We start from the raw sequence: 27776 nt of genomic DNA on the forward strand, positions 1-27776 counted from the left end.
CTCAATATACAGATTGAACAACATCGGGGAGAGGCTACAACCCTGTCTCACTCCCTTCCCAACCACTGCTTCCCTTTCATGTCCCTCGACTCTTATAACTGCCATCTGGTTTCTGTACAAATTGTAAATAGCCTTTCGCTCCCTGTATTTTACCCCTGACACCTTTAGAATTTGAAAGAGAGTATTCCAGTCAACATTGTCAAAAGCTTTCTCTAAGTCTACAAATGCTAGAAACGTAGGTTTGCCTTTCCTTAATCTTTCTTCTAAGATAAGTCGTAAGGTCAGTATTCACACTTATGAAACTGTATTTTGTCTGTACTTTGTGAAATGTTCATATTTTTTCGGATTCATTGTGATACTATGAGAGCTTTGAGATATTTGGTATGGGATCATGATTTTAAAGTACGTTTGAGGTAGATGACACTATTGAAATGAGCAGAGAATTTTTTTTACGTTTTGAAATTATTGGAGGAAGTTACGACGATTTTAAGATTTGACTGAAGTGTTATGATGTTATTATTACGACGACGATGTGTACTATGCTGTTGAGGTATGTTTATGATAAATAAGCTGATGCTATATGAGGAATCTGATTATGCTATGTAGCTATTATGATGAAATATTGAAGACGTGTTGATGAATATGAATATGTATATGTGTAATAAGGTAAGGAATAAGGAGTAGGGGTTAGGGACTCTGATTTATGAAAAGGTTGTTGGAAACCAAGAATCGTACTTTAAGAGTTATGAAATGTGTGTGTATATGCATGAATGTATCACAATGCCACTGAAAATTTTTTTGGACACTGTTATATTTATAGGGTTTTGTTTCTACAGATTTGCAACGCTAATTCTTGACCTGTGAAATATTTTTATATGAGACTACCACGGTAGCAGAATCTCCTGTCGTAAATATTTCCGTACGAAAGTTGAGTGACCACCTGCACGTAATGCGTCGCGGGCACCCAGCTGTGTCAGACGCCTGGAGAAAAAGCCATTATTGCGAGCCCTTTTCAGCGGCTCAGGTAGCACAAAAAAAAAAGGGGAGGCCATTATCCTTGGAAATATTCTTACATCTGCAAACCTGATAATGACAAGTGTCTTTCTACGAGAATTGAGAGCTACTGACTTACGAAATGCCACATAGCTATTGAATGATGTTTTTATGCTTTGGTTTGCGTAATTGCTTATTTCATTTGACATCTGTTTTCCAGCTGTGTTGCAGCATTGGTTTCATAAAATAAAATTAAATGCATTTGCTAATGTGAACACTTTCTGTCAACAGATCTATTAAATAATTATTTTATGATCCACATTCTTTAAAAAAGGAGCACTTGGAAAGGAAAGAACAATAAGAAGGAACTAGTAACTGCATTCATAATTTTCTTTTCAAGTAATTGGTAACTTTTTGGTAGAATAACTTCTTGTGGTGCACCACTTTAATTACATAGACATTAAGATGTGATTATACATTTCCCTTATCTGCATTGTTATCTTTAGTGTACTATTTTTTCTGCTTGAGCTATGTCATGTTTTGATATAAGTTATTACATTTGCTGCTGCTAGCTTTGCCAATCTGTATTTTTGTCATTGATGTTTGTGTTAATTGTTTTGTGCTGCTGCATTGCCTCGTCCCTTAGTTTAGCATCTGAGCTCAGTAGATTTAAGTTAGCTTAAGAGGGGGTAGACTATATGAGAAACTGACTATGGAGAATAGGTAAAGAATGCACTGCGAAGTTATATAAAAAGGATTTGGGCCCAAATGAGTATTGTACAATCAGAAATAATTATTTTGAAAGAAATATGAACAGAATACAGAAAGCATGCTGGGATAAGATTTTTTTGGTGGAAGCAAAGGTTGAAATAAGACGAAAGATCTATAGAATGAAGTTTTGGGATGGACTGCAGTACCAAATGTTACACTGAAAACGAACCCTGTCCTTTCCTTTTGTGTTATCCCACTATGTGTTTGTGTACCCTTGAGTATTTGTTTTCTTCCTGTCTCTGTGTAGTTTCATAGAATTTTTTCTTCTTTTAATATTAAGCTATATTCACTATGATGAGGAATACTGTTATCCTCGAATATAATTGGCATTAATAATATGTTATTTACTTTGTAAAGATGTTTAGACATTATTTACTCTGTTTTGTGTTAATGCTAATGTGTGAAGTTGATGTTTCAAAAGTTATTGTGATCTTTTATGTATGTACTCATGTCATAATTCCTGTAACACTGATGTATATGTCTATTTCTATTCTTTTGTAACGCCTGTTTTACTACAAATGTTATCTGTATTGTTATGTTCTTTAATGATGTATTTTGTACCTTTGTTATTGTATTCTTCTGTTATAAAATTGTAATTGTCACCAGTTCATGATATTATTAACTTGTAAGTTCCATTTCACTGCACACGTTTCTGTTGGTCATAGTATATGGACAATATGTGAGAAGTAGGGACTGATAGTGTTTGCACGTGTGTTGGTAATTCAGCAAGGGACTGGATAACAGCATTGCTGGTTCTAAGGACAATTAAAAGAAAAACTTTCTGAGTGCACAAGTGGTGGTTTATGGACTTGCTATATTCTCTGCAAGAATCTTCGATGGTGATTGTGCACCTGCACAGTCGCAACGGATGGCTGCTGGCCGTCTCTACCAGGACTACAGTGGGTCTGCACCTCTGGTGGCCCACCAATACCATTATCTCTACAAGGACTACAGTGGGTCTGCATCTATGATGACCTACCAACGCCATTATTTCTACAAGGACTGCAGTGGGTCTGCGCCTCTGGTGGCCCACCAATACCACAATCTCTACCAGGACTCCAGTGGGTCTGCTCTGTGATGACCTACCTACCAATATTCTTCCAAACTTCGAATGACTCTGCTGTGGGTTTGCTCTGTTGTGGCCCATTACCTGTCTGCATGTCGAGAGTCAGCACTGTCTTTCCGTTGGAAGGTCAACACTACTTCTTCAAGACTGCATGGAAATCCACTACTTCTATGTGCATTTTCTTTTACTGCTTGGACTTTGAGAAAAACTCTGCATTTTTACTGTGATGAACAATGTGGACTGTCTTTATGGACTGTGAGAAATTTTGATCTTTTGACCAACATGATATTAATAAGTGTGTGCATTTTATATCTTTGTTACTGTAATTGTGAAAAATTTTTGTCAAATCTGTATTGGCCAGTGCCCAACACCATTTGTAAAAATTTTTGTGGGGAGCATGGGGGCTATGTAAGTAGGCTGTTTATGTTTTCTCTATGTAAGTAGGCTGTTTATGTTTTCTCTATGTAAGTAGGCTGTTTATGTTTTCTCTATGTAAGTAGGCTGTTTATGTTTTCTCTATGTAAGTAGGCTGTTTAGGTTTTTTATTGGTAACGCCACCTCTGTATGACAATCACTGGCTGTGCTGTGGGCAGTCTGTGTCTGCTTTGCATTGTTGTAATACTCGCCATTGTAGTGTTAGGCAGCTGGCTGTGAACAGCGCGTAGCGTTGCGCAGTTGGAGGTGAGCCGCCAGCAGTGGTGGATGTGGGGAGAGAGATGGCGGAGGTTTGCAATTTGTCATGAACTGATATATATATTATGACTTGTGATGATATTAAGGTAAATACATTGTTTGTTATCTATTAATATCTTTCATTTGCTAACTATCCCTATCAGTAGTTAGTGCCTTTAGTAGTTTGAAGCTTTTATTTAGCTGGCAGTAGTGGCGCTTGCTGTATTGCAGTAGCTTGACCAGCGAAGATTTTTGTGAGGTAAGTGATTTGTGAAAGGTATAGTTTAATGTTAGTCAGGGCCATTCTTTTGTAGGGAATTTTGAAAGTCAGATTGCGTTGCGCTAACAAAGTATTGTGTGTCAGGTTAAGCACAGTCCTATATAAATTGTTCAAAGGGGACGTTTCAATTTTAAGGCAAGTAGTATGCGATGGGAGATGGGGAGAACTTGGGAAGATATTTTACCAATGTAGTGGCCATTTTGATAGCCATCTTCATTGCTACTGTAATTTTATAATGGAAAGGTCATCTGATAAATAAAACAGACACAGAATCTAAAAACAATGATGTCTTTCTTTTGGGCATAATGTAATTCATTCTTGAGTAATGACTGACGCTCCTCTTTTACAGGCGCACAGCCGAACGTTTTCAGATCGTCCTGATATCAGGAGAAAAGAGCACTCGTGTTATGTCAGAGGATTTCCAACAACGCCACCCACAGTGACCCTTAATTACTCACAGAGCAGTGGCGTAAATTTCCGCGAAATCCGTCAAACTGGCTTTGTCGCAGACAAACTGAATACTCGACGATCTAAAACGACTACGGTTGAAGCAGTATCAACCGCTGTTTTAATGTCGTTCAATAAAAGTTAGAGCAAGGTGCTCGCTGCATATCGCAGGAAACAGTGGCCGTACACGAATAACGAGAATTTCGCCCTCATGTAACTGCAGAACCGAAATATTACAACATCTCACGAGGACACCTCATATTCTCAGGCTTAGATTGCGAAATGTGTGATATACAAGATAAACGGAAGCCGTCATTTCCCCTTTGTCGTTCTGTTTACGAATGAAACTAATTTCTGTGTGAGCGAAGAGGAAAGCAAAAAGAATCGCAGATACTGGTAAGACGTCATCCCGCATTGGATGTATCTACAAAAGTCAGTTGGAGCATCAGGGCTGATGGGTTGGCTTGGAGTACAAGGTCCTAGGATTTTTGGGCTCCTTCTTCATTCAGAAATCTCTAAGAGCATCCTCTTATCAACAGCTCTTACAGAAATATCTGATGCCACCACTGCTGTCGAAAGACGGGTCACTTCCCGCTTCCTTTCAGCACCATGGTACCCAAACTTAAGAGCTGCATCCACCGCGGCGGGTTCCATAATGGCCACCTTGCTGGTAAAATAGCCTTAGAAGCTCTCCGGCTCTTCCTCATACTACTTGAATTTGAATTTGTGATTATCCACCTGCTTTAGCCTGATCAGTAATCTGCCTCCATATATCTCTTCTCTCTCCTTTTCTCCTCCATCCACGGATTTCTTGGCGACATTAACCAATATATTGCCCAACCATCTCTCTCTTCCTTCCGGTGGAGTACAATCTTCCAGTGATTATTCTTTCGACCATTCGGTCACATGTCATAACCAGCGTATTACTAGAGATTTGACAAATTTCACTACTTTTCCTTGTAACAGCTGTTGTGATTCAGAGTTATGTCTCATTGTGCACTCTCTATTTCTCTCACAGGACCATAAACTGTTTCATACAATATTTTGTTCAAACTCTCTTATGTTTACATACGCTTCTGTCTTCATCTGCATTCCTGATCCATATGTAACAAGTTAGGCTCTAAAATAACTGATGACAGCCGATGCAATAAGGATAGAAAATGTAGATTGGTAATGGAAAGAAAAGAATTTCTCAAGAAGAGAAATTTGTTAATAACGAACGTAGATTTAAGCGCACATGACTTTTAATTAAGAACAACCACAGCTAAAATACTTATAAATTGTTTACTGAACTTTAAAGCAGTAAAATCTAAAATTTAAAATGGGTAAAGCCGATGAACATATAGCTGTTTGATAGCTCGTTAATGCCCTTTAGCTGTATTTATTGAAGTCCATGTAGACTCGCAGTACCTATTTCACCACGTTTTTATTTGCATCTTTTCGTGCGTTTCTGTATAAACGACACACACTAAACTTGGCTACACAAGTTTTAATTTTCACATTTTCTGAGGATCACTGCAAATAAGTCCGCAATAGTCCAATAAATGTTCAAAATCAGTACGCAAAATTAGCCCCTTATAGACGCTCATAATGCAACCACTTTACATCTAACATTAAGCAGATTGGTGTTCCGGTTAATCTATGTCCAATTTAATATACTTTTCTTTAAATTGGTGAGTCCACAAGTAATATATTCCGACTATATAATTACTTTTTCGCTGTTATGGTAGTACTGGTAATTTTTATACAGAGATGCACGAGAAGATGAAGCTAAAAATGTTACGAAATCGATAGCGAAAGTCTACAATAACTTCAGTGGATTAACAAGCTTTCATTCACATATATATTAAATCAGTTTTACACAGTTTGACATTTGCATTTTGCTGACTGAAAGTTCCTTAAACCATGTATAGGTTTAAGTCTTAGATATTCTTTTTTGAAGGTATTTGTTTGGAGTATAGTCTTGTATGGAAGTGAAACGTGGAAGTTAAACAGCTCAGACCAGGAGTGAACACAAACTTTTAAGATGTGCCGCTACAGAAGAATGCTGAAGATTAGGTAGGTAGATCCACATAATTAATGAGTAGGTACGGAGTAGCACTAGCGAGAAAAGAATTTTGTAGCATAACTTGACTAAAAGATCGGATCCGAGCAAGAGATGACTACAGTAAGTGGATTCAAAAGGATGTACGTTGAAGCAGTTATTCAGAGATGAAGAGGCCTGCACAGGACAAAGTGGCACGGAGAGCTAAATCAAACCAGTCTTCGGACTGAAGACCACAACAACAACAAGTAACAAATGGTCGTGCAAACTAATAAAACACTTTCAAATTTTTGCTCTCCTAATTTGAGAAATCATAAGAACTGGAACAGGAAGTAAATACCCATGAGAAATGGTAGCGGTGACTGCAGAAAGCTACCTCAGATTGATAACTGATTGGAAAGAAAATCGGAGAAAGAAAACATTGTCGGACTTGTCTTAAGCGATAAACGAAAACGATGAAAACTAAAAGTTGGTGACTTGAATCCCACTGCTGCCTAACGAAAATCCAGTGCATCTACCAAAGAGTCGCCTCGACTCCAAAATTTTTTTATGAAAAGACCTTCATTTACCATTCATTATACGGATAACTACACTCATGCTCATAAATTAAGGATAATGCTGATACATGATGAAACAACGTTCTGGAGGGCGGTTTGCGGGTTTAAATCAGCGCGGGGTATGACCATGCGGTGCATTTGACCTGCGGTCGTCGCACCGTGCCGCTGGCAACAGTCCACATACGCAGAGGTGTGTTGTGTATGTCAGAGTACGGTGCAGTGAGCAAGTGTGCAGACGTTTTCAGACGTGCTAATGGAGACTGTGTGTTGAAAATGGCTCAAAGGACACATATTGATGACGTTATGAGGGGTAGAATACTAGGGCGTGGAGGCTGGTCAAACACATCAGGTCGTAGCTCGGGCCCTCCGTGTGCCACGAAGTGTGATCTCAAGATTGTGGTAATGATTCCAGCAGACAGAAAACGTGTCCAGGCGCTACAGTACGGGACGTCCATAGTGTACAACACCACAAGAAAAGCAGTGTCTCATCATCAGTGCCCGTAGACGGCCACGGATTACTGCAGGTAGCCTTGTTCGGGACCTTACCACAGCCGCTGGAACAGTTGTCTCCAGACACACAGTCTCCAGACGACTGAATAAACATGGTTTATTTGCCCAGAGACCTGCAAGGTGCATTCCACTGACGCCTGGTCACAGGAAAGCCCGTATAGCATGGTGTCAAGAACACACTACATGGTCATTGGAACAGTGGTCCCAGGTTATGTTCACGGACAAGTCCAGGTATATTCTGAACAGTGATTCTCGCCGGGTTTTCATCTGGCGTGAACCAGGAACCAGATACCAACCCCTTAATGTCCTTGAAAGGGGCCTGTATGGAGGTCGTGGTTTGATGGTGTCGGGTGGGATTAGGGGTGGTGCACGTACACCCCTGCATGTCTTTGACAGAATATCTGTATCTGGACGTCATTTTGTACCAGTATGTCTGCCTTTCCAGGGGTGCAGTGGGTCCCACCTTCCTCCTGATGGATGATAACGCACGGCCCCACCGAGCTACCATCGTGGAGGATTACCTTGAAACAGAAGATATCAGGCGAATGGAGTGGCCTGCCTGTTCTCCAGACCTAAACCCCATGGAGCACGTCTGATATGGTCTCGGTCGACGTATCGCTGCACGTCTTGAAACCCCTACGACACTTCAGGAGCTCCGACAGGTACTGGTGCAAGAATGGGAGCTGCTCGACCACTTGATACAGAGTATGCCAACCCCATTGTGTGGCCTGTGTACGTGTGCATGGTGATCATATCCCATATTGATGTCGGGGTACATGAGCAGCAAACCGTGGCGTTTTGTAGCACATGTGTTTCAGGACGGTTTTCTCAACTTATCACCAATAATACCATGGACTTACAGATCTGTGTGGTGTGTGTTCCATACGTGCCTATGCTATTAGCTCCAGTTTTGTGTAGTGCCACGTTGAGTGGCATCACATTCTCCAATTATCCTTAATTTATGACCATGAGTATATATCCGCTGAAGCAGTCACTTTCTTTTGGGTGTGGCACGGGAAATACGCTCTGCTATGCACTTCACAGTGGTTTGCAGAGTTTCGATGTAGATTAAGTCCTATCTACATCTACGCTGCCCAAGGCAAGTTATGGTGTGTCGTGGAGTGCGTATCTAGTATCACTGTCTGGTCTTCTCTCCCCTGTTTCGTGAATGGTCCCTGAGAAGAAGGACTATCTACAAACCTCCGCATAGGCTCCAATTTTTCTAATTTTCTCGACGTGGTCTTTTCGCGAGGCATTCCTAGGCTGAAGTAATGTGTTGTCACGCTCTTCTCGGAGTGTGTGCTCTCGGAATTTCAACTGTAAATCTCTCCATATTACGCAACACCTGTCTTGTAGTGTTTGCCACTGGAGCTTGTTAAACATCTCTGCAACCCTTTTGTGCCGGCTAAACAATCATTACACAATTAGTTTCCTTCTTCGGTAGATCTTCTCCTGCTTTCCGTCAGTCCAACGTGACAATACTCGCAGGTTGATAACCATTACACAGGAATCGGTCTTCCTTTGTGGGTGGGTTACATTTCCTTAATTTTCTTCCAGTGAATGTCAAGGTTTCCCTACAGTTCTCTTCTGTTGCAGGCCTATATTAGGACGCTCTGGACCATTACCCCTAGGTATTATTCAGCTTTTAGTGTTTCAAAAATGGTTCAATGGCTCTGAGCACTATGGGACTCAACTGCTGTGGTCATCAGTCCCCTAGAACTTAGAACTACTTAAACCTAACTAACCTAAGGACATCACACACATCCATGCCCGAGGCAGGATTCGAACCTGCGACCGCAGCTTTTAGTGTTTCACCAGTAGCGCAATGAAATGATAGTATGGCGTTATTGGTCGGGAGACACTATCAGAGGCTGTTCTGCTGCCTGGAGCAAGTCTTTGTATTTGATGTCACTTCGAGGAATGCGTTTCTTTGTGATGAACATGAGAAGAAATGATTAGGATTACGCAAATACCCAGTCCCTGACCTGAGAAAATCACCGTCCCGGTCGGGAATCGAATCCAGGATCCCTTGCTCTACATTCAGTGTCACTAGCCAGAAGCCCACTAGCCGTGGACACCAACAGCGTAATCGTACATTAACAGAAATCTTCTCTTATTTATGGGCAACGCTTTATATTTATTTAAGTTCAGCATCAACTGAAAGATGACGAACCAATCATCGACCATCCGCCCATCTCCCTACTGTTCGCCAGCTCTCTGTCACTCCTACCTTCCCACATCATAACAAAAACGTCAGCGAATAGCGTCACGGAGTTTCCGGAGTTACCGTCTACGTCATTAAAACGAATTGTAAACGGTAACGACCCTACAACATCCCTTGGTATTCTCACGAAATTACCCATACATCTGACGTTTTGTCCGTCAAAATCAGGTCTGAATCCAATCATTAATCTGGTCTCGTACTCGGTACCCTCTTATTTGATTCATTAAACATCATAAGCAACCTCTAGCGAGTTGAAATATCAAAGCCTAAAAGCTGGAAAGTAGCACAAGTCAGGCTGATATCCAAGAAAGGAAATAGGAGTGATCCGCTGAATTACAGCCCCACATCAGTAACGTCGGTTTACAGTAGGATTTTTGAACATATAGTGTATTCGAACATTATGAATTACCTCGAAGAAACGATTTATTGCAGATAGTGAGCACAGGTTCTGAAAATATTACTCTTGTGAAAGATAATTAGCTCTTTGTTCTCACGAAGTAATGAGTGCTATCGACAGAGGATGTCAAACTGATATTTTCAGATTTCCCGAAGGCTTTCAACAGCGTTGTTCACAAGCGACTTATAATCAAACTGCGTGCCTAAGAAGTCCCGCCGCAGTTGTGCGACTGGATCCGTGATTTCCTGTTAGGAAGGTCACAATTCTAATAGACGGGAGGTCTTCGACTAAAACAGAAGTAGTATCTGGCGTTCCAAAGGGAGCACTATAATTCCTCTGCTATTCCCGATCTATATAAACTACACTCCTGGAAATTGAAATAAGAACACCGTGAATTCATTGTCCCAGGAAGGGGAAACTTTATTGACACATTCCTGGGGTCAGATACATCACATGATCACACTGACAGAACCACAGGCACATAGACACAGGCAACAGAGCATGCACAATGTCGGCACTAGTACAGTGTATATCCACCTTTCGCAGCAATGCAGGCTGCTATTCTCCCATGGAGACGATCGTAGAGATGCTGGATGTAGTCCTGTGGAACGGCTTGCCATGCCATTTCCACCTGGCGCCTCAGTTGGATCAGCGTTCGTGCTGGACGTGCAGACCGCGTGAGACGACGCTTCATCCAGTCCCAAACATGCTCAATGGGGGACAGATCCGGAGATCTTGCTGGTCAGGGTAGTTGACTTACACCTTCTGGAGCACGTTGGGTGGCACGGGATACATGCGGACGTGCATTGTCCTGTTGGAACAGCAAGTTCCCTTGCCGGTCTAGGAATGGTAGAACGATGGGTTCGATGACGGTTTGGATGTACCGTGCACTATTCAGTGTCCCCTCGACGATCACCAGTGGTGTACGGCCAGTGTAGGAGATCGCTCCCCACACCATGATGCCGGGTGTTGGCCCTGTGTGCCTCGGTCGTATGCAGTCCTGATTGTGGCGCTCACCTGCACGGCGCCAAACACGCATACGATCATCATTGGCACCAAGGCAGAAGCGACTCTCATCGCTGAAGACGACACGTCTCCATTCGTCCCTCCATTCACGCCTGTCGCGACACCACTGGAGGAGGGCTGCACGATGTTGGGGCGTGAGCGGAAGACGGCCTAACGGTGTGCGGGACCGTAGCCCAGCTTCATGGAGACAGTTGCGAATGGTCCTCGCCGATACCCCAGGAGCAAGAGTGTCCCTAATTTGCTGGGAAGTGGCGGTGCGGTCCCCTACGGCACTGCGTAGGATCCTACGGTCTTGGCGTGCATCCGTGCGTCGCTGCGGTCCGGTCCCAGGTCGACGGGCACGTGCACCTTCTGCCGACCACTGGCGACAACATCGATGTACTGTGGAGACCTCACGCCCCACGTGTTGAGCAATTCGGCGGTACGTCCACCCGGCCTCCCGCATGCCCACTATACGCCCTCGCTCAAAGTCCGTCAACTGCACATACGGTTCACGTCCACGCTGTCGCGGCATGCTACCAGTGTTAAAGACTGCGATGGAGCTCCGTATGCCACGGCAAACTGGCTGACACTGACGGCGGCGGTGCACAAATGCTGCGCAGCTAGCGCCATTCGACGGCCAACACCGCGGTTCCTGGTGTGTCTGCTGTGCCGTGCGTGTGATCATTGCTTGTACAGCCCTCTCGCAGTGTCCGGAGCAAGTATGGTGGGTCTGACACACCGGTGTCAATATGTTCTTTTTTCCATTTCCAGGAGTGTATTTAGGAGATAATGTGAGCAGATTGTTTACAGGTGATGTTGTCATATACCGTCTTATAAAATCATCAGATGATTAGAACGAACTGAAAAACAATTGGACAATATATCTGTATGATGAGGAAAGTGGCAGTTGACGCTAAATAATGAAAAGTGTGGAGTCATCCGCAAGAGTGGTAGGGGAAATCCGCTAAATTTCGGTTGCACGATGAATCACACAAGTCTAAAGGCTGTAAATTCAGCTAAACAATTACGGATAGCAATTAGAAATAACTTAAAAAATGTTTCAAATAGCTCTGAGCACCATGGGACGTAGCGGTCGCGCGGTTACAGACTGAAGTGCCTAGAACCGCTCGGCCACTGAGGCCAGCAGAAGTAACTTAAATTGCAACCATCACATAAATAATGTAGTGGGGAGAGCAAACCAAAGAATGTAATTTATTGGCAGACTGCTTGAAAAGTGCAACAGGTCTACTAAAGAACGTGCTTACACTCGGCTTGTTCGCTCTCTTCTGGAGTATTACTGTGCCGTGTGCGACCCACATCAGATGGGACTGAAGGAGAACATCGAAAAAGTTCAAAGAAAGGGAGCTCGTTTTATATTATCGCGAAATAGGGGAGAAAGTGCTACGCACATGGTACGTCGCTTGGGGTGGCAATCATTAAAACAAAGGAATATTTCGTTGCGGAAGCATCTCCTCGCGAATTTTCATTCACCAACTTTCTCCTCCGATTGCGAGAATATTCTGTTGGCGACCATCTACATACGGAGAAACGATCATTATGATAAAATAAATCAGAGCCATCACAAAAGGATTTCATTGCACTGCTCCAGAGTGAAAAGGTGGAGAAACAACTTAAAGATGGTTCGATGAACCCTCTGCCAGAAACTTAATTGCAGAGTAAGGAACGTGTTGAGCTGTATCCCATGTAACACTGATTTTACGAAACACGGTATAAATCCAGGCATCTTTCTCTGTAGTGCTCAACAGTTCTCTGGTGAACAGGGGTGACCTGCACCATTTTACCGAAGTTTGACATTATTTTCTCCGATCTCCGTAGTTACGCGAATGACATAAAGGGCGAGAATGTATCGATCAGCACACTTGTGTTATTTCTACGCCCATCCAGTCCTTCTGTGGGGAAAGGCGGCCGCAGTGGGTAGGAGGAGCGCGGAAGAGAGTGTCTGTTCGCCCGCCTTGACGTAATTATCGTTTTTAATGAGGGAGGCTTGCGGCGGTCGCGGCGCTTAAGTCGTCGGTGGTCTTCCAGGAGGTGGGAGCGGAGATTTTAGCCACGTCTAATTCGTATAACGGCCGAGAGATGAGAAGGGGGCGCGGAAAATTGTGCCCCAGCAGTGAGCTGGAGCGAGCAGATACTCGAGCACCGGTGTGTCCTCCGCTCGCAGCCCATTTCCTCGCGGCTAATGGAAGATTAGCGGCGGTACGCCGACAGGGGGATCTGAAGGGGCTACTCTCGCCTCCTGATCTAATGAGACAGGGGGCGATAAATGTGAATTCTGAACCGGAGAACTCTCTCTGTCTTTCTTTCCGTCTGTGTGTGTGCGTGTGTGTGAGCAAGAGAGAGACAGAGAGAGAGAGAGAGAGAGGAAGAGAGAGAGAGAAGCAGGGAGGAGAACAAAAATCTGTGTATAAATGCAGCCTAAAATTTATATCATTCAAGAGTGGCCGGTCTAGCAACATACTGCACTGAAGAGCAAAATAAAGTGGTGCACCTGCCTAACATCGTGTAGAGCCCCCGCGAACACGCAGAAGTGCCATAACACGACGTGGCATGGACTCTATTAATGTCTTCAGTAGTGCTGTATGTGATTGAAGCTATGAATCATGCAGTGCTGTCCATAGAGTGCTAGGGGATAAAGATATCTTCTGAACAGCACGTTGCAAGGCATCAGAGATATGCTCAATAAGGTTTGAGCTGTGCCGGCTCGTATCGATTCATCCATCGGGTCGGCATGGTGTGATCTTTGGGGCTCGGCCGTTTGACGTGGCTTTTGGCCGCTACGGGCGTGTGGCGCTAGAGAGGGACAGCCGGAGAGGCACGCGGCGCGTGAGAATCGGAGGCGAGCGTGGTTGAGCAGGCCGGGGCACGACGCAGAGGTTGTGGTGTGTTTCACACGTTTGCAAGGCGGAACCTGGCTTGTAGTGTGGGAACTGGACTCGGCCACATTACCTGAATCGAGTCGTGAGGCCCTGATTTGAATCTGTAAAGGATTTCATAAAAGTGTACTGTGTGCTGCACCCTGTCCAGCTCGCCCACTTGCTGTGGGTTCTGGGTCTAGCCGCCTCTAGTCTGGGTCCAATGGACCCCCCCTTCTGCTACTTGAATTAGCCCGTGCCTATGAGACGTCACATGTTTTGAAAATTTGTCACGAAGGGAAGTATCTATTTGTATTTTATTTTGTGTTAAAAAAATTTTGTGATATCCTTTATTGGTTAAAGTTTATCTCATTATTGTAGTCTCCTTTTGGGAGCTTTACTGTGTACAGAATTTAATTAACTTGCGAGTCACTTAATGCTTGTTTAAAGATTAATGTTGTTGTTTGAACAGGGTGGTTGCCCACACTTGTAAGGATTTTCTGCTAACTTAACTTATCACAAAAATTTTAAAGATAAAATTTTATTTTGCCAAAGAAAAGTTTAATAAAAGTGTTGTTGTTATAAACCGTGAATGGTGCTTATGTGGCCCGGCCCTCCCGCTCAACAGCAATTGGCTGATTAGGGTGAATTGACCACCACAATGTTCATGTCTGGGGAGTTTGGTGGCCAGCGGAAGTGTTTAAACACAGAAGACTGTTCCTGAACCACTCTGTTGCAGTTATGGACATGTGGGGGTGTCGCATTGTCCTGCTGAAATTGCCCAAGTCTGTCGGAATGCACAAAGGACATGAATGAATGCAGCTCACCAGATAGCACACTTACGTACGTGTCACCTGTCATGGTCGTAGCTAAACGTATCCGGGGTCCCATATCACTCCAACTACAGGCGCCCCACGCCATTACAGAGCCTCCACCAGGTTGAACGCTCCCCTGCTGACATGCGGGATCCATGGATTGATGAGGTTGTCTTAATACCCTTAGGCGTCCATCCTCTCCATACAATTAGAAACAAAACTCGTCCGACCAGGCAACATGTTTCCAGTCATCAACAGTCCAGTCTCGGTGTTGACGGACCCAGGCGAGGCGTAAAGCTTTGTGTCGTGCAGTCATCAAGGGTACATGAGTAGGCCTTCAGCTCCGAAAGCCCATATCGATGATGTTTCGTTGAATGGTTCGCACGCTGACACTTTTTAATGTCCCAGCATTGAAATCTGCAGAAATTTGGGGAAAGGTTGAACTTCTGTCACGCTGAACGATTCTCTTCAGTCGTCGTTGGTCCCTTTCTTGAAGGATCTTTTTCCGGCAGCAGAGATGTCAAGAGATTTGATGTTTTACCGGATTCATGATATTCACGGTACGCTCGTGGAATGGTCGTGCTGGAAAATCCCCACTTCAGTGCTACTTCGGAGATGCTGTGTCCTGTTGCTCATGCGCCGACCATAACACCACGTTCAGACTCACTTAGACCTTGATAACGCGCCATAGTCGCAGCAGTAACCGATCTAACAACTGCGTCAGACGCTTGTTATCTTATCTAGGCGTTGCCGACTATAGCGACGTATTCTGCCTGTTTACATATCTATTTCAATACGCATTCCTATACCAGTTTCTTCGGCGCTTCAATGTAGGTTGGTTTTATAGATCCAGTAAGAAAGCGAGAAAATATTTTTTTCGTAAACAACTAACCTTCCTTGTTTGCATAGTCTCCTTCGAGAGATATACACTTGGTTCAGCGACCGTCCAGCTTTTACATCTCATCGAAAAAATAGGCTCTGTCAAACTTGTTGACTGCAGCTGTCGCTTCCCCTTTTAGTGAAAATTTCTTCCCCGCAAGCTAAAATTCCAACTTACGAAAGAGGAAGAAGTCACCTAATACTGCATCTGGTGAACAGGGTGGATGAGGAACCAGTTCAATACCCAATTCATGCAATTCCGCCATTGTTATCGCTGAAATGTGAGATAGAGCATCATCCTGGTGAAATAGCATGTTTTGCGTGCCAGTCTTGGTCTTGTTTCAGCCAACGCAAGTTTCAAACAATCCACCAACGAAGAATAACAGGGTGCAGCCTTCCTCAAAGTAATCTATTACGATTATACCTTGGGAATCCAAAAAATAATGCCCATCACTTTACCAGCTAACAATGCGGTCTTAGCCGTGTTAGGTGCACTTTCACCAGTTCTGAGCATTGTTTTGACTGCCTTTTCGACTCTGGTGTTTAATGATGGGCCTAGGTTTCATCAGCAGTCACAAATCGGTGCAAAATGTCTTGCATGCAGTGATTAAACATCGCGAGACACTGTGTTGAAATGTTATGCCGGATGCGCTTTTGGTCGACTGTGAGCAATCGTGGCACCGACGTCTTGTAGCCAATTCTCCATGCAGGATATTATGCAATCTCTCAGTTGAGGTTTCTGCACCATCAGTAATGGTTCAAATGGCTCTGAGCACTATGCGACTTAACTTCTGAGGTCATCAGTCACCTAGAACTTAGAACTAATTGCCGGCCGGAGTGGCCGTGAGGTTCTAGGCGCTTCAGTCTGGAGCCGAGCGACCGCTACGGTCGCAGGTTCGAATCCTGCCTCGGGAATGGATCTCCTTAGGTTATTTAGGTTTAATTAGTTCTAAGTTCTAGGCGACTGATGACCTCAGAAGTTAAGTCGCATAGTGCTCAGAGCCATTTATACCATTTGAACCTTATTACTAATTAAACCTAACTAACCTAAGGACGGCTCACACATCCATGCCCGAGGCAGGCTTCGAACCTGCGACCGTAGGGGTCACTCGGTTCCGGACTGAAGGGCCTAGAACCTCACGGCCACTCCGGCCGGCCCCTCAGTAATCTCACCAAATTTTTTAGGTGATCTTGCATTGTCATATCGTGTTCTGACATGTTTTAACTTCAGCTGATGAAAGGAAGTGATGAATGCAGGTCACAGGAATACATTAGCTGCTAAATACGCCATACTTCATGTTAATGGTTTCTTATTGTGTACAGTGTCAGCCATATCACATGTCTTCGACATGTACTAGTATCCTGTAATACAACTGTATTATAAGATCAGGGATTTGTTTTTTCTACGATGACATGTCCCAGACATGTCAGACACATTTTACATTTCAACATGAACTCGAGAATTGCTACAAAGTCGAAATCATGATAGATGAACAATTAACAGTCAAAAGACAGAAATATCTTCCACAAAATTCTCCATGAAGTGGTCCTCCACGGAGGAAACATCATTACTTCGTACGAGAGTATTTCGTGTAGAAGCAAACAGAAATGTGTAACAGCTCACTTAACATCTAGTTTAGGGTTGAACGGAGGTTACTCAGTGGTTAAACGATGACCTTGTCATCTGGCCACCCGGACCTACATTACATATGGTTTCACTACATCACTTAAGACAGATGCAGGTTGATTTCTTGAAAATAACATGGCTGATATCGAGCCAACCGCCTTGCCGCAGTGGTAACGTCGGTTCCCGTCATATCACCGAAGTTAAGCACTGTCGGTGTGAGCTAGTACTTGGATGGGTGACCATCCGGTCTGCCAAGCGTTGTTGGCCAGCTGTGTGCAGTCAGCGCTTGTGAGGCGAACTGAGGAGCTACTTGATGGAAAAGTAGCGGGTCCGGTCTCGGATACTGACATACGGCCGGGAGATCGGTGTGCTCCTTCATACCCGCATCCAGTGACGCCAGTGGGGTGAGGATGACACGGCGGCCGGTCGGTACCGCTGCGTCCGCCAGGGCCTGTGGACAGAGATAACGTTTTTTTTTTCACATGACTGATATCGACAGCCGAAGTTGACATCCATCTCTGATGGACAACTTTTGCTGTAAAATATGACAAAATAACTCCCAACAAAGGCCAATATTTACGGTAGCACAGGAAACAAAACTGACATAGTCTTCGTTGTCGCTTGTACATTAAAACCTACGCATTCGTTTCTCTCTCCTTCTTCAGGATCGATCAGCTTAAGTGAATCGAATTTGCTAACCATGATTAACGCGAGAAGTCTGAGAGAGACGTCCCTTACAGCTACACTCGGTGGTGCCTGCTATGTAACACTGCTTCTTCTGGATCGTCATTTCCTTTTAATCCTTAGTTTATTTATTTTTATCTCGGTTTGAGTTAATGATTGAGGATCCTTCTATCATAGAAATCTGTGTGTTTGCCATTTCAATTTCCGTTTCTTTCTTTTTTTGTTAAAGTATTGTGTACGTTATCTTGATGTTGGACCTACCATTCTTAAAATTAAAGCGACCAAGCCCAGTATGGATACAGTTCGTATCTGTCTTAGACAGGTGTCATTGATTTCACGAAATACTCGTTTACGTCCAGACTCGAACTTGTGTTTTCAGTACATAAATAGTGACAGCAGAATGAGTTTTTCAGAAAAACTCATTGACTTTGTATTGGTCAATGGATATAAGTTGAATAGGAAATCTATCATGGAAATTTAAGCCCTTTCAAAGCTGCCCAAGTCGAGTGTGATTGTGAAACGCAAACGCGAAACAACAGACAAAGCTAAACTAATATCTGGCAAACTTCAGGATGGGGATCATCGAGCACTGCGGAGAATTGTTAAGAAGAGTACACTAAATAGGGAAGGATAGTAGCCAATTTTACAGCGTTGTGTTCTATGTACAGAAGAGCAGCCGTTCAAAGACGATGATTGTTTGCATCAGCACACCCTCATGGATTGTAACTTGACTTGAGGGATGAGAGCTTGCCATGGGCAGCAGAGAAATGCGGATTGCAGCCCAACTCGCAAGACACAAACTGTCTGGTGAACTAATAGGCCATTCTGGACCAGAGATATGTTTCTTCGACGATTTTCCATTTAAACATGAACTTCAGAATTGTTACAGAGGAGAAGATGGAGGAGGAGGGAAAAGGATGGAGAGGTCTTTGAGCGAAATAGGCTGTCATTGAACACTGATTTCGATATCATATGACTGTGTGGCATGAGTGCCAGCGACTGCAGTGCTTGTCACAAGATAAATTTGAACGGGGTTTAACCGATTTCTATTCATTAGATTAGTCCTGCAAATCATGTTAAGAAGAAGAAGAATAGAAGAGAACTGAGGTATCTCAGATATGATGTTACAGGGGAATGCTGAAAATTCAGAGTACTTAGAAGGTAATAAATAAACAGTTTGTTCGTGGAATCAGTGGGGAAAGCTACTACCAAAAAAAAAAAAAACGCTATGGAAGGGAAAGAGTGTTTAATGTCTCCTAAGACATCAAGGAATAAATTCCATGTTATTAGACGGATCCGTGGAGAGTAGAAATATCAGGGGAAGACATAGGTAGGGTTACATACATCAGCCGGCCGTGGAGGCCGAGCGGTTCTATGCGCTTCAGTCCGGAACCGCACGACTGCTACGGTCGCAGGTTCGAATCCTTCCTCGGGCATTTTAAGTAGTTCAAAGTTCTAGGGGACTGATGATCTCAGATGTTAAGTCCCATAGTGCTCAGAGCCATTTGAACCATTTTTACATCCAACAAATAACCGAGGAAGTTGGGTGTAAGCATTAGTCTAACACGAAGAGATTGACACAAGAGAGGGAACCTTGATGGGTGTCACCAAACCGGTTAGAAGGCCGATGAACACAAAATGGCCTCTAATCAGTTGATTGCATCATGTACAGGGTGATTCAAAAAGAATACCACAACTTTAGGAATTTAAAACTCTGCAACGACAAAAGGCAGAGCTAAGCACTATCTGTCGGCGAATTAAGGGAGCTATAAAGTTTCATTTAGTTGTACATTTGTTCACTTGAAGCGCTGTTGACTAGGCGTCAGCGTCAGTTGATGCTAAGATGGCGACCGCCCAACAGAAAGCTTTTTGTGTTATTGAGTACGGCAGAAGTGAATCGACGACAGTTGTTCAGCGTGCATTTCGAACGAAGTATGGTGTTAAACCTCCTGATAGGCGGTGTATTAAACGTTGGTATAAACAGTTTACAGAGAATGGGTGTTTGTGCAAAGGGAAAAGTTCTGGACGGCCGAGAACGAGTGATGAAAATGTAGCACGCATCCAGCAAGCATTTGTTCGCAGCCCAGGAAAATCGACTCGCAGGGCTAGCAGAGAGCTGCAAATTCCACGATCAACTGTATGGAGAGTCCTACGAAAAAGGTTAGTTATGAAACCTGAACGTCAACTACCCGAGGGGATGGATCGGCCGCCAGGCAGCCCGCGACAGAGCACTTCATCACTGGCCTCCAAGAAGCCCTGATCTTACCCCCTGCGATTTTTTATTATGGGGGTATGTTAAGGATATGGTGTTTCGGCCACCTCTCCCAGCCACCATTGATGATTTGAAATGAGAAATAACAGCAGCTATCCAAACTGTTACGCCTGGTATGCTACAGAGAGTGTGGAACGAGTTGGAGTATCGGGTTGGTATTGCTCGTGTGTCTGGAGGGGGCCATATTGAACATCTCTGAACTTGTTTTTGAGTGAAAAAAAAAACCTTTTTAAATACTCTTTGTAATGATGTATAACAGAAGGTTATATTATGCTCCTTTCATTAAATACACATTTTTAAAGTTGTGGTATTCTTTTTGAATCACACTGTACTAACATCCACGAGTACCCACTCTGAGAGCGCCTTGGCTGGAGTGACCACTTGGAAAGTAGGCTACAGCCTCACAGAGTCTTGAGCGCTACAACATTCACTGTGGATCTTGTTTACGTCAGATCAGAGTGATTCACAGCAGATTTACAGAGTGGTGGCTGGCTCTGAGCACTATGGGACTTAACATCTGTGTTAATCAGTCCCCTACAACTTAGAACTACTTAAACCTAACTAACCTAAGGACATCACACACATCCATGCCCGAGGCAGGATTCGAACCTGCGACCGTAGCGATGGCGCGGTTCCAGACTGAAGCGCCTAGAACCGCTCGGCCACACCGGCCGGCTACAGAGTGGTCAAATTAAACTTTCGTTTCTTGAGTGGGCCTCCATGGACAACGAGTGATTGTAGGACAATGAAACTCTGTGGAAACATTTGCAAGGACATGTGGAAAAGAAGTAACGAAAAAAGTGTACTTCATCACCACGAAATGTTCCAACGCCACCAACTCCAACCCTAGGAATAAACTGTCCGGATGCTGTGGCCGAGAGGTTCTAGGCCCTTCAGTCTGGAACCGCGCGACCGCTGCGGTTGCAGGTTAGAATCCTGCCTCGGGCATGGATGTGTGTGATGTCCTTAGGTTAGGTTAGGTTTAAGTAGTTCTAAGTCCATGGGACTGATGAACTCAGATGTTAAGTCCCATAGTGCTCAGAGCCATTTAAGCCATTTGAGCCTAGGAAGAAGCGTAATTGGCAATTCTACTCGAATGTCTACTCGAATTTTTCGTCACGTGGCAAAAGTTGCTGAGTAATGTGAAGTTTATACGGATACCATTTCACAATTATTCGCAGCCCTTTTCGAATGCTGTATCACGGAACGTTCCGTCGTCCTGACAAAGTGCGTGCACTGCTTGAAGATCACTCATTGCACCCAAAATTTTCAGACATGGCCACAGCAACTAATTTAACAGTTTATGTTGCAATTGGCCGTCGGCTTCTCCCACGAGCAGCTTCCAAGTCTCAGTTGATTCGAAGTTCCGAATCATTTTCTGCAACCTCAGTGCGGAAAGAGGACCTCTTAGTATTCCTTTAATTCATTGATATCCACGAAGAGCAGCAGCACTATTGCTGCTGTTTTCATGAAACAGCTTTATGAGTCAAGACCTGCTCACCTTGTCCAGACCCACGTTGACCGTCTGCAACTGTAATGAACACTGCTGCTTGTATTTCAGCGCTACGTCGCCGTACCAGTACTGGCGCCTAACGGCATGTGATACCATTAACACCGCCAACAACGCGAATCCTGCAGCACACATTCTGAACATCATTCCTACAAAACCGTACGGTTATTAATTTTCCGTCTACACTGAATCATGTAGCAAAAGTTTAGTTACAACCACCTTGACATCACCCGTCTGAAAAATTCCCAACAACATCCTCATCTCTGCTTCAGATGGTAGATATACAAAGAGCAATGAGGACACAAGACAGATTTTAGGCGATCCTCTGGCAATGGCGACAATGACGTCATTACAACAAACGTGGTTAAGTATATTGACCATCCAGAACATTATGAACACCTGCCTAACATCTAGGGGACTAATGACCTCAGCAGTTGAGTCCCATAGTGCTCAGAGCCATTTGAACCATTTGAACCTGCCTAACACGGGTATGTCCACCCACCTTTGGTATGGATAACAGCAGCGACGTGTAGGTCGCAGGAAGGAGTTGTCACCACATCTACACTCACGTCACCTCATTCCCACAAATTCAGAGGAGGGGGCAATCGATTCTGACGCCACGTTCAGTCACATCCCAGATATATTGGGTCGGGTTCAGATGTGGCGGGGGCGGGGGGGGCAGCACATCAACTGGAAATTGCCACTGTGTTCCTCAAACCACTCCATCACACTTCTGGCCTTGTGACATTGCGCATTATCTTACTGAAAAATGCCACTGCTGTCGGGAAAGTTGGTCTGCAACCAGCCTTGGCCGCTATGGTGCCTTTCGCGAGCCCCACTGGAACCATGGGCGTCCACGTGAATGTTCCCCAGAGCATGATTCTGCCGCCGCCAACTTCTCTCCGACCCGTAGTAGAGGCGCAAGGAGCTGTTCCCTTGGATTCTCGTCCTACCATCGGCATGATGAAGGAGGTATCGAGAGTCATTAGACTATGCAACGCTCTGCCACTGCTCCAACGTAACGCCGATGGTCACTTCCCCATTCCAGTGGTAGTTACCGATGTCTTGTTGTTAACATTGGCACAAATGGGTCTTCAGCTGCGGACGCCCGCCGTTAATAGTTCAAATGGCTCTGAGCACTATGGGACTCAACTTCTGAGGTCATTAGTCCCCGAGAACGTAGAAGTAGTTAAACCTAATTAACCTAAGGACATCACAAACATCCATGTCCGAGGCAGATTCGAACCTGCGACCGTAGCAGTCTGGCGGTTCCAGACAGCAGCGCCTTTAACCGCACGGTCACTTCGGCCGGCGCCGTTAATAGTGTTAGGTGCACTGCGTATTCAGACACACTTAACTCTGCCCAGCATTAGAGTATGATGTTAGTTCCACCATAGTTCGCCTCCTGCCCTGTTTTACTAGTCTGCCCAGCCTAGGACATCCGACATCTGTAATGAGAGGTGGCCACCCAACGCCACTACATCTGGACGTGGTTTCACCTTGGTTTCGCCACTTGTCGAAGACACTCACCACAGTACCCTTCGAATACGCGAAAAGTCGTGAAGTTTCCGAAATGCTTGTGCCGAGCCTCCTGGACATCACAATCTGCATTTGGCCAAACTCAGATAGATCGCGCGCCTTCCCCATTGTGCTCACGGACAGCAAGCTCACTGGTACTACATGCACAGTGCGTGTGTCTGAGTAGCAGCCAATCCTCGCCAGGCGACGCTGCTATCACCTGGACGGATTTATATCGATAGTAGGTCGGTGGTAATAATGTTTTGGCTGATAATTGTACATTCTGGGAACCAGAAAATGTGTGTTGCTTCAGAAATAAATGCCGACCCTGAGATTCCATATCCTCGACATCCCATAAGAATATCCTGTTCTGTTGCAACCCGGAAGTCTGCACTGGAAATCTTTCTGTCCTACCAGTCATACGTTAAATGTAAACGTAGGCTTCCACGGCCGTTGACACAGTCAATAAAATTCTTCTGGGTTTGGGACTTCATTGTCAACTATAAAACTCCGACGCTTCGGCGACTACTGCAAGATGCCTTCCTCAGGGTGTATCGCAATGTATATGTGTGTGTGTGCTAAACAATGCATACAGAGTCGATAAACATAACAAATGAGCCCTTCAGATCAGGAAGCTTCGAGAGTATTTAAAAGATCCAGTTGTTGTGACTGTGCTACGGAAAGGTAATGCAGAAATCACTGAAAACTACTGGCTCATATCCTACAGCCATCATTCTCGAAAATCATAGAATCCATTGTGAAAGACAGATTTATGAATTACTATAATAAATAACCATGTAAGTGAATCACAGTTTTGATTTCGAAATGGCACAAGTACAGAATTAACGATAGTAGAATACGCTTAAGTGCTATTTAACTCTCTTGACAAGAATTTGTGTGTCACAGGCTTATTCTTAGATATTTATGAGACTTTGGATAGTACTGATCATAAGATTCTACTAGATGCATTAGAATTATCAGGAATAAGAGACATAGCTGATAATATCTAGAAGATAGGGTACGAAGAGCAGACACAACACAAACGTGAAATATTGTTGAACCTTTCGTGAAGTCAGATCACCGAAGTTAAGTGGTATCAGGCTGGGCTAGCACTTGGATGGCTGAGCGCCCGGTATGCCAACCGTTGGTGGCAAGCGGGATGTACTCAGCCCTTGTGAGGCAAACTGAGGACCTTCTTGACTGAGAAGTAGCGGCTCCGGTCACGAAAACTGAAAACGGTCGGGAGAGCTGTGTGCTGACCACATGCCCCTCCGTACCCACATACAGTGACGCCGCTAGGATGCGAGGATGACACGGTGGACGGTCGGTACCGTTGGGCCTTCCAGGACCTATTCGGGCGGAGTTTAGTTTTTAGAAATTTTTTAGTCAGGAGCATGGGAAGTGAGGGTGAAATAGAGCGCAGCTTCCACAGTGATGAATATGTACAGTCTTAGACATAAAAACTGGCCGCCGGCCGGCCGCCACAGAGACTAAGTCCGAGTCGTTCACTTAAGGTGGCCAATAAAACTGGCCGCCCCTGACAACTCTAAGTCCGGCCATCTGCACAATCTGGCAACAACGTAAGATGCGGAAGTGTTAGGAGGAAGTATTGTCTACTTCCGATGTGTGCTCGCACTGTGTGAGCCCCTGGTCTAGCGGTAATACTCGCGCGTTCTAAACTGATAGTCGCCTGTTCGCGTCCACCTATATGTATTTTTTTTTTTTTACTACATTTCGGCCCTCGTATAAAGTTATGAGTCTGATTGAACATCAAAATAATTCGCTTGACATTCTACCCACCAGCAATAACAAGTATTCCAGAAACAATTCCGCAGCACAGCTCGTGGCTGCGTCGCGATCATAACAGCTTACGCTCGAGCGTTTCCTCGCGCTGCAGCGGCTACTGGCCACCGGCCAGACGCCACCCGCCACCTGAAATCCAACGCCGCCCATGTGAACGCGGCGCGACGCTGTCAGTATATGTTTTAACTGTCATTTTCGAATTTGAAGTTCTAGTTATCATCTTGCAGTTCAGCATTGCATTTTGCATACTTGAAAATCGTAAACTACGGTTAAGCATTGTAAAATTGAGTCGCAAGTGGAAGAAGGTGTAACATCTGCAACACAACGTTTACTTTTGGTATAACAGAGGGGTGAATGCAGAGGAGGCAACCAGAAAGATTTGAACTGTGTGTGGAGCCAGTGCTTTTGGGAAAAATACGCCAGAAAAAGATATTCTTGTTTCAATAAAGATCGTTCTGGCATGAATGATTTTCCACATTAAGGAAGTCTCGACTACTGATACATGTGATAGATTACCATTTCACCACCATGCGACATTTGCAATCAACAGGCAAAGTTCAGAAGTCTGGCGTAGGAGTACTGCATGCTCTAATTCGAAACAACAAAAATCATGGAGTGACTATTATTGAACGTCATCAGGTCGCTCATTGAGCATTCGTATGCAATACTGTTGTTGGTGACGTGTTATGATGCCTTTATCGTTAACTTCCTAAGAAGAAATGAAAGACTGAGCCCCACCAAAAGACGTAAACTCGAGCAAAGAGTAGTGTGAACATAATATTTTACATCTGATAGCTCCAAAAGTGTGTTTTGGGCTACGAATACTGCCCCACGTGGTGTGTGCAACACAGCTGGAATTTGTTGCCAACAACTAAGACACCTTTTGGTGGCAGTGTAAGGAAATCGAGCAACAAAACTACATCACCTGTGCTACTGCATGATGACGCACTCTGTTGATTTGAGAAACAAAACTGTCCAGGAGATTGATAGTAAAGTCGTCTCTCAGGCATTTGTATTGATAGGGAAGCCCTCTCTCAAGCACATGTCCCTCCCGTCATATATTCGTAAAAATTTACCTTTCCCGCTCTTGATCGATCAACCGTCAAGGCAAATCATTTCTAGACGAAAATACTCTTAAAACTACACTGGTTTAATGACATCGTTTGAACTAGTGGGTTTCTACGGGCGTAGAATTTGTAAACAACATTAGCATTGTCAGATTGTTTTAGATATCGTGAAAGAAAATTGTGCTCCTGATTAATTTCTCTTTGGTGGTTACTGTTGCGTTTAGTAAACTAATGGAAAATGCAAATAAAATATTCACTGTACTAATACAAATTAAATTCAGCTTACTACAGTAACAACACGACGGCAGTCTATCTTAATAAAACATTAAGTGTCTATAAGACGATTGATCCTATTTTAACGCGAATTAGTAGGATATTACCGACTTTTGACATCGAAAAGATCTGTATTTATTCATTTCGTGTATCATTCGCAAGTATTACGAAAATGTGTCATTTCATAGATAAAATTATGTATTCGCAACAAGAAAAAATATGTAGGTAGAAAACAAAAGTGGCATTATGAATTTGGCAGTACCGTAAGGTTTTCGTTCTGACACTAACAAGGGGAGGCCGCCAATTGTGAAATTCAGATTCGATTCATACTGCGCATAATAAAAACTCATGGCCAGAGGTGTAATGTGGCAAAGCACCAAGATGCACTTCTCAGACGTTGTCGAGAATATATATATATATTACTTACAAATAACAAATACTAAACAAAAAAAATCTCGCGCCATGCAATTTTTTTTTAGTATTTGTTTTTTGTAATTCAAATACATATACAGGGTGTTTCAAAAATGACCGGTATATTTGAAACGGCAATAAAAACTAAACGAGCAGCGATAGAAATACACCGTTTGTTGCAATATGCTTGGGACAACAGTACATTTTCAGGCAGACAAACTTTCGAAATTACAGTAGTTACAATTTTCAACAACAGATGGCGCTGCGGTCTGGGAAACTCTATAGTACGAAATTTTCCACATATCCACCATGCGTAGCAATAATATGGCGTAGTCTCTGAATGAAATTACCCGAAACCTTTGACAACGTGTCTGACGGAATGGCTTCACATGCAGATGAGATGTACTGCTTCAGCTGTTCAATTGTTTCTGGATTCTGGCGGTACACATGGTCTTTCAAGTGTCCCCACAGAAAGAAGTCACAGGGGTTCATGTCTGACGAATAGGGAGGCCAATCCACGCCGCCTCCTGTATGTTTCGGATAGCTCAAAGCAATCACACGATCATCGAAATATTCATTCAGGAAATTAAAGACGTCGGCCGCGCGATGTGGCCGGGCACCATCTTGCATAAACCACGAGGTGTTCGCAGTGTCGTCTAAGGCAGTTTGTACCGCCACAAATTCAAGAAGAATGTCCATATAGCGTGATGCAGTAATCTTTTCGGATCTGAAAATTGGGCCAATGATTCCTTTGGAAGAAATGGCGGCCCAGACCAGTACTTTTTGAGGATGCAGGGACGATGGGACTGCAACATGGGGCTTTTCGGTTCCCCATATGCGCCAGTTCTGTTTATTGACGAAGCCGTCCAGGTAAAGATAAGCTTCGTCAGTAAACCAAATGCTGCCCACATGCATATCGCCGTCATCAATCCTGTGCACTATATCGTTAGCGAATGTCTCTCGTGCAGCAATGGTAGTGGCGCTGAGGGGTTGCCGCATTTGAATTTTGTATGGATAGAGGTGTAAACTCTGGCGCATTAGACGATACGTGGACGTTGGCGTCATTTGGACCGCA

The sequence above is a fragment of the Schistocerca piceifrons genome, chromosome 5 (assembly GCF_021461385.2).
Source record: "Schistocerca piceifrons isolate TAMUIC-IGC-003096 chromosome 5, iqSchPice1.1, whole genome shotgun sequence".
Classification (NCBI taxonomy): Eukaryota; Metazoa; Arthropoda; class Insecta; order Orthoptera; family Acrididae; genus Schistocerca; species Schistocerca piceifrons.